This window comes from Hyla sarda, chromosome 7, assembly GCF_029499605.1.
Source record: "Hyla sarda isolate aHylSar1 chromosome 7, aHylSar1.hap1, whole genome shotgun sequence".
NCBI classification, from domain to species: domain Eukaryota; kingdom Metazoa; phylum Chordata; class Amphibia; order Anura; family Hylidae; genus Hyla; species Hyla sarda.
The window spans coordinates 120,287,772-120,296,229 of record NC_079195.1 but is presented as its reverse complement, the minus strand read 5'-3'; positions in this window follow the sequence as shown (position 1 = coordinate 120,296,229).

The window sequence follows — 8,458 nt, the reverse complement described above, 5'->3', positions numbered from 1 at the left end:
GTAAGAGAGAATTTTGGGTCTCTCTCCATATGATGGAAAGGTCACGAGAAATTTCATCCACAGCGGGCAGACCAGAGGGCAAGGGAGTAGGGAGGGGGGGAAGAGGGTGACGGCCGTACACCACGAAAAATGGGGATTTGGAGGAAGACTCAGAGACCCTGAAGTTATACGAGAATTCGGCCCATGGGAGGAGATCTGCCCAGTCATCCTGGCGGGAGGAAACAAAATGTCGCAAATAATCACCCAAGATCTGGTTAATCCTTTCTACTTGTCCATTGGACTGGGGATGATATGCAGAAGAAAAATTTAATTTAATCTTGAGTTGTTTACAGAGAGCCCTCCAGAATTTAGACACGAATTGGACGCCTCTATCCGAGACAATCTGCGTAGGCAACCCGTGAAGACGAAAAATGTGTACAAAAAATTGTTTAGCCAACTGAGGCGCAGAAGGAAGACCAGGAAGAGGGATGAAATGTGCCATTTTGGAGAATCGATCAACGACCACCCAAATAACAGTGTTGCCACGGGAAGGGGGTAAATCAGTAATAAAATCCATACCAATCAGAGACCAAGGCTGTTCGGGGACAGGCAGAGGATGAAGAAAACCAGCGGGCTTCTGGCGAGGAGTCTTATCCCGGGCACAGATAGTGCAGGCTCGCACAAAGTCCCCAACATCCGTCTCCAGAGTCGGCCACCAATAGAAGCGGGAGATGAGTTGCACAGATTTCTTGATACCCGCATGACCTGCGAGATGGGAGGAGTGACCCCATTTGAGGATTCCGAGGCGTTGGCGAGGAGAAACAAAGGTCTTTCCTGGAGGAGTCTGCCTGATGGAGGCAGGAGAAGTGGAGATCAGGCAGTCAGGTGGAATGATGTGTTGCGGAGAGAGTTCAACTTCTGAGGCATCCGAGGAACGAGAGAGAGCATCGGCCCTAATGTTCTTATCGGCAGGACGAAAGTGAATCTCAAAATTAAATCGGGCAAAGAACAGAGACCACCGGGCCTGGCGAGGATTCAGCCGTTGGGCAGACTGGAGGTAGGAGAGGTTCTTGTGGTCGGTGTAGATAATAACAGGAGAACTTGATCCCTCCAGCAGATGCCTCCATTCCTCAAGTGCTAATTTAATGGCTAGAAGCTCTCGATCCCCGGTGGAGTAGTTCCTCTCCGCTGGAGAGAAGGTCCTAGAGAAAAAACCACAAGTGACAGCATGCCCGGAAGAGTTTTTTTGTAGAAGAACAGCTCCAGCTCCCACTGAGGAGGCATCAACCTCCAATAGGAAGGGTTTGGAAGGGTCAGGTCTGGAGAGGACTGGAGCCGAAGAAAAGGCAGACTTGAGTCGTTTAAAGGCGTCTTCTGCTTGAGGAGGCCAGGACTTGGGATCAGCATTTTTTTTGGTTAAAGCCACGATAGGAGCCACAATGGTAGAAAAATGTGGAATAAATTGCCTGTAATAATTGGCGAACCCCAAAAAGCGTTGGATAGCACGGAGTCCGGAGGGGCGTGGCCAATCTAAGACGGCAGAGAGTTTGTCTGGATCCATCTGTAGTCCCTGGCCAGAGACCAAATATCCTAGAAAAGGAAGAGATTGGCATTCAAACAGACATTTCTCAATTTTGGCATAGAGTTGGTTGTCACGAAGTCTCTGAAGAACCATACGGACATGCTGGCGGTGTTCTTCTAGATTGGCAGAAAAAATTAGGATATCGTCCAGATATACAACAACACAGGAGTATAACAGATCACGAAAAATTTCATTGACAAAGTCTTGGAAGACGGCAGGTGCGTTGCACAGTCCAAAGGGCATGACCAGATACTCAAAGTGTCCATCTCTGGTGTTAAATGCCGTTTTCCACTCGTCCCCCTCTCTGATGCGGATGAGGTTATAGGCGCCTCTTAAGTCCAATTTAGTGAAGATGTGGGCACCTTGGAGGCGAACAAAGAGTTCAGAGATGAGGGGTAAGGGGTAGCGGTTCTTAACCGTGATTTTATTAAGACCGCGGTAGTCAATGCAAGGACGTAGGGAGCCATCTTTTTTGGACACAAAGAAAAATCCGGCTCCGGCAGGAGAGGAGGATTTACGGATAAAGCCCTTTTTTAGATTCTCCTGGACGTATTCGGACATGGCAAGAGTCTCTGGGGCAGAGAGAGGATAAATTCTGCCCCGGGGTGGAGTAGTGCCCGGGAGGAGGTCGATAGGGCAATCATAAGACCTGTGAGGAGGTAGAGTCTCAGCTTGTTTTTTGCAGAAAACATCCGCGAAGTCCATATAGGCCTTAGGGAGACCGGTTACTGGAGGAACCACAGAGTTACGGCAAGGGTTACTGGGAACCGGTTTTAGACAGTTCTTGGAACAAGAGGACCCCCAACTCTTGATCTCCCCAGTGGACCAATCCAGGGTAGGGGAATGAAGTTGAAGCCAGGGAAGTCCAAGGAGAATTTCCGAGGTGCAATTGGGGAGGACCAAAAGTTCAATCCTCTCATGATGAGATCCGATGCTCATAAGAAGGGGCTCCGTGCGGAAACGTATGGTACAGTCCAATCTTTCATTATTTACACAATTGATGTAGAGGGGTCTGGCGAGACTGGTCACCGGGATGTTGAACCTGTTGACGAGAGAGGCCAAAATAAAATTTCCTGCAGATCCAGAGTCCAAGAAGGCCACTGTAGAGAAGGAGAAGGCAGAGGCAGACATCCGCACAGGCACAGTAAGACGTGGAGAAGCAGAGTAGACATCAAGGACTGTCTCACCTTTGTGCGGAGTCAGCGTACGTCTTTCCAGGCGGGGAGGACGGATAGGACAATCTCTCAGGAAGTGTTCGGTACTAGCACAGTACAGGCAGAGGTTCTCCATACGGCGTCGTGTCCTCTCTTGAGGTGTCAGGCGAGACCGGTCGACCTGCATAGCCTCCACGGCGGGAGGCACAGGAACAGATTGCAGGGGACCAGAGGAGAGAGGAGCCGAGGAGAAGAAACGCCTCGTGCGAACAGAGTCCATATCTTGGCGGAGTTCCTGACGCCTTTCGGAAAAACGCATGTCAATGCGAGTGGCTAGGTGAATAAGTTCATGTAGATTAGCAGGAATTTCTCGTGCGGCCAGAACATCTTTAATGTTGCTGGATAGGCCTTTTTTGAAGGTCGCGCAGAGGGCCTCATTATTCCAGGACAATTCTGAAGCAAGAGTACGGAATTGTACGGCATACTCGCCAACGGAAGAATTACCCTGGACCAGGTTCAACAGGGCAGTCTCAGCAGAAGAGGCTCGGGCAGGTTCCTCAAAGACACTTCGGATTTCCGAGAAGAAGGAGTGTACAGAGGCAGTGACGGGGTCATTGCGGTCCCAGAGCGGTGTGGCCCATGACAGGGCTTTTCCGGACAGAAGGCTGACTACGAAAGCCACCTTAGACCTTTCAGTGGGAAACAGGTCCGACATCATCTCCAGATGCAGGGAACATTGGGAAAGAAAGCCACGGCAAAACTTAGAGTCCCCATCAAATTTATCCGGCAAGGATAAGCGTATCCCAGGAGCGGCCACTCGCTGCGGAGGAGGTGCAGGAGCTGGCGGAGGAGATGACTGCTGAAGCTGTGGTAGTAACTGTTGTAGCATAACGGTCAGTTGAGACAGCTGTTGGCCTTGTTGCGCTATCTGTTGTGACTGCTGGGCGACCACCGTGGTGAGGTCAGCGACAACTGGCAGAGGAACTTCAGCGGGATCCATGGCCGGATCTACTGTCACGATGCCGGCTGGCAGGTAGTGGATCCTCTGTGCCAGAGAGGGATTGGCGTGGACCGTGCTAGTGGACCGGTTCTAAGCCACTACTGGTTTTCACCAGAGCCCGCCGCAAAGCGGGATGGTCTTGCTGCGGCGGTAGTGACCAGGTCGTATCCACTAGCAACGGCTCACCTCTCTGGCTGCTGAAGATAGGCGCGGTACAAGGGAGTAGGCAAAAGCAAGGTCGGACGTAGCAGAAGGTCGGGGCAGGCAGCAAGGATCGTAGTCAGGGGCAACGGCAGAAGGTCTGGAAACACAGGCAAGGAACACACAAGGAACGCTTTCACTGGCACTAAGGCAACAAGATCCGGCAAGGGAGTGCAGGGGAAGTGAGGTGATATAGGGAAGTGCACAGGTGAACACACTAATTGGAACCACTGCGCCAATCAGCGGCGCAGTGGCCCTTTAAATCGCAGAGACCCGGCGCGCGCGCGCCCTAGGGAGCGGGGCCGCGCGCGCCGGGACAGAACAGACGGAGAGCGAGTCAGGTAGGGGAGCCGGGGTGCGCATCGCGAGCGGGCGCTACCCGCATCGCGAATCGCATCCCGGCTGGCAGCGGAATCGCAGCGCCCCGGGTCAGAGGACGTGACCGGAGCGCTGCCGCGGGGAGAGTGAAGCGAGCGCTCCGGGGAGGAGCGGGGACCCGGAGCGCTCGGCGTAACAAGGGACAGCAGCTTACACCAGTCAGTGGTTATTAAAGATAAAGCAGGTTCAAGATATTTACTGTAAAGCAATAGAAAAACACAATTCCAGTGCTCAGAGAAATGGCATTAAGAGCAAAAGTGCAAAAAGAAAAGCAGTACAAATATGTAAAACTCACAGGAACAAATCAATTAGTACCACCTCCAAGATGGCACAGCAGGAGAGGTCACCACAGATCCACAAAATCCAGATCCCCTAGCACAGGAAAACAGCTGTCAGAATCTGAATGTTGCAGCGATACATTGCAATACATTGGGAGGCAGCAAAAAACTAGAGTTTCTGCATGACTGCTGCATCTCCTAGTTGAGAATGGAGGCCTGGGCTGCCATGACTTGCTGCGGTATTACCATGCTGCCCTTCTGGAGCAGCTTCAAGCCTGGTGGACTTGAATCCTCTTTGGTGTCTAGTCGATAACTATATGAAGAACTGTGGGTAGCCTGTAGAATCTATCACTAGTTAAAAACTCCCTCTTGCCGCTGAGCTTGGGTAGCCTGCCATTGGGTGCTATACAAATGCAGATCCCCAACTCTAATTATGAACGGGGATGGGACTCTGGCTCTCTTAGTGAGGAGCGTGTGATACCGGTAGATGGCACGGGCTCCCATTCATTTCTATCGGATCACTGATGATGCCTAAGTGCTGTACGCACTCCTCAGTGAGTGCCAGGTCCTGTCCCGGAGATCACAGGAGGTCTGAACGCTGTCAGGTGGATAGGGGAAAAGTGAATTTTCATGAGAGATCTCTATTATACTCTTAACTATCCCTAAAGGTGCATAGCAATGGCATTGACCTAGGCAACTAGCCACTTAAGACACTCTCTGGGCCAAATCAGGTATCAAAGTCTGGACCCTCAGACCAGAGGTAGGCCCCAGCTCAGGAATAATTAACATTTTATAGTACATTTTATTAAGGGGACCTCTACTACTACAAAATGTCTCCCAGTTCCCTTACATGAGGCTCTTCACTACATCATCACAGTTAAAGGCCAAGGGTCTCAACAGTCATTATTCAAAGGAGCCAAATAAAATCTAATTATGTACAGTCATACAACATACAATATATATTTTTTATTGATCTCTAGTTATTATCAGCCTAAGTTACATCTATCATATTACAACATTTCGCAGAGGTCTGCCGAGATACTGAACTTTGTCTTCAGTATTTTTGTAGTACCATTCTGCAGATATGCCACTCAGGTTGTTCACTTTTCCAGTACCTTCCCTACCTGTATACCAACTACCCATCTTTTGTGTCCCAAATGGTAATAATGCATGAACAGTAGTTGTGCTCCTCCATTGCTGTAGTAAGGCCGCTTTTGTAATTAGGCCCTCCATTTATAGTGCTCACCTTCTTTGCCCTTCCACTGCACTTAGGCCCCTTCTGTGCCCCTCTTGCATACAGTTTGGCCCCACACTTCCTTTAGCTCCTTCTGTGCTCACATACTTTACTTATGTCCCCTTCTGTGATCCTATTCTATATACAAGCCCTTTGCCCATACACTGTTGGATGACCCCTTCATTACTACTACCCCCTTTTTGACAACAGAAATAAAAATAATCAAACTTAAACTCAGCTTTCCTTCTTTCCATATACTTTGCTGGATATGGTTTCATGTAGGTGATGTGATGCAATTATTACTGCAATATATGTGCACGGGAGATGTTTTTGGCTGCTTCAGATCACTTGTAGGCTGCAGGCTAAAGCAGCCAGTGGCTTAAAAATGATAGAACAAGATGCTAATGACTCTCTGCTTCATCATAGTCTTCAACTGTATATGCATTTCAAAGATGCAGATACAGTTGAACGTGGTGCTCGCCCAAGGATTTCAGGATGTGCTCTAAATCTCCGGTTGGGTACCCCTTCTCATTTGTGTCTGGTTGCAGTCACACCCAATGCAACTGTACATAGCCTGTAAATTTTGTTGCACATTCTGTACTAAGAACAATCTACTGAGGAAGTAACACAAGATACTGTAGCTATTGAAACTAGTCTAAGAACAGGAGTTCCTCTTCTAATATCGAGGCCCAAGTTTGACCTGAACAAACAGAATACTTGAAGTTGTAGGCTTTCTTTAGGGAAAACATTAAATATTTCTAACCAACTCTGCTTTACTAATGTGTGACAACCACCTTGTAATATCTTTAGAACAGAGTGCTTCATCTAGGTAAAGGAAAAAAAAGGATCTGCTTAGAGAGAAAGTATAGTTTACAAGACTTGACAATAAAGTGGAGGCACTTACTGGCGTGTGCATGTCTTGCTGAGTGACCTCTGTCTATGATAGTTGTATACCATAACCAATGAAAGGTTATAATAAGTCTTTTCTCAGCATTAATTTATACTGCATGGCATCTTAAAGAGTCGCAGGGAAAGTATGCTCCTGTGTAGACCCTCTGGGTTAACACCCTATAGATAGTGGGCAGAAAACCCTAATGCTGTACAGTTACACTGGATGGAGTCAGGACCCAGTGGAGCAGCGCCTAAACCTGTAAAGGAGTCTGAAAGTGAGGAGAATAAGTATATGAGTGTGGATGGTGGGGGTGGGGGGCTAGTTGGCTTAGGATGGGTATCCTGCATAAGGGGGCATAGTGAAAATAGGGGTGCAGGGGTTGTGTACATTAGCTTCTGCTAAGTAAATAATACAAAATACATAAGAATACAAGGTGCAGGTATACATTAAATGTCTTGCCACTCCTGTGTGTATGCCAGTGTGTTCAACTTGACTGGCTACAATCGTTTTATGCCATCCAGCACTTCAACAGACCATCCTTCACCTCTGATCCTCCCCCACTAAGTACAAAACTTGAAAATGAGAGGGGCCTTCAAGACCAATATTTTAAAAAACATGTAAAAAAAACTAATGTTTAAAACAACAAGCAGACATTAGAGAAAGACTCCTAGATCAGTTCTGCCCTTTAGGCCCGCAAGATCCTGAACCTTTTTTTTTTAGTATCTAGCAGGCCTTCAACTCATGCAGGGCTTTTTACAGTATCTCGACCTTCCTGGCATTTTAACCTTTTGATGTCTATGTTTTCCTCCATGTTTATTTCTAACAAGATCAATCAGGCGTGGTAAGCGTTTTCCAGATTTCAGAGACCAAACATGTTCTCTGAATCTTGTATTTAGGAGCATGGATTGAGTTCCCAATGTAAAACCTTCTGCACTACGGAGCTGGTTTTACAACAAATAAATCCAGTTACTTCTTTCTTATGGCCACCTAAGGTTCTACAGTTTCCTGGAACAAACTGCGGACATCAGCTACACCTGCCACATTCATTCAAAGTTGCATTTTACTGATTACTTTTCTAGCCAGTTTCAGTTTATTTTTATTTTTTCTTTAACCCCTTAAGGAATGGGCCAATTTTTGGGAGGGAGTGTTATTTTTTTTCCTCCTTACCTGAAAGCCACAGTACTTTTAATTTTCCACTTACAGCTCCCATCTCAGGGCTTGTTTTTTGTGCCACCAACTGGATTTTGTAAGGACATAATTCATTTTAGAAAAAATCCCCAAGATGGGTTAGGATTAAATCAATACAAAAATCTTATAACCAAGGGGAAACCCCCTGGTCACTAATACCCTTTTTTATTCCCACCCCTAAAACTTAGCTTTTATTTAGCTGATTAATACCACATAATAGAAAAAATAATGTTGAGTGTCTTTAAAAACACAGTCCTTTGGTGTGTTTCTTAATATATGTATGTCATTACTGTGTTCACATGTATCATCGATCACCAGTGGCCTACAGATCTACTATTAACACTATTACTATTAATTTCAGGACTGCTGGTAAAACCTAATAATGCTCCTCTACGTTTTTTGTTACAACAGTAACGTCCTCAGAAGGGAAACGGGCATCAACCTGTTCATGCTCATCTCACTCCATTTATGCGAACCCTGTGTTAGAAAAGCCGGACCTCTGATCGCATCCCCTCCAATCAGCACAGCGATTCCAACAACTCCCTGGTGCTGGTACATGTGTATCTTGTTAC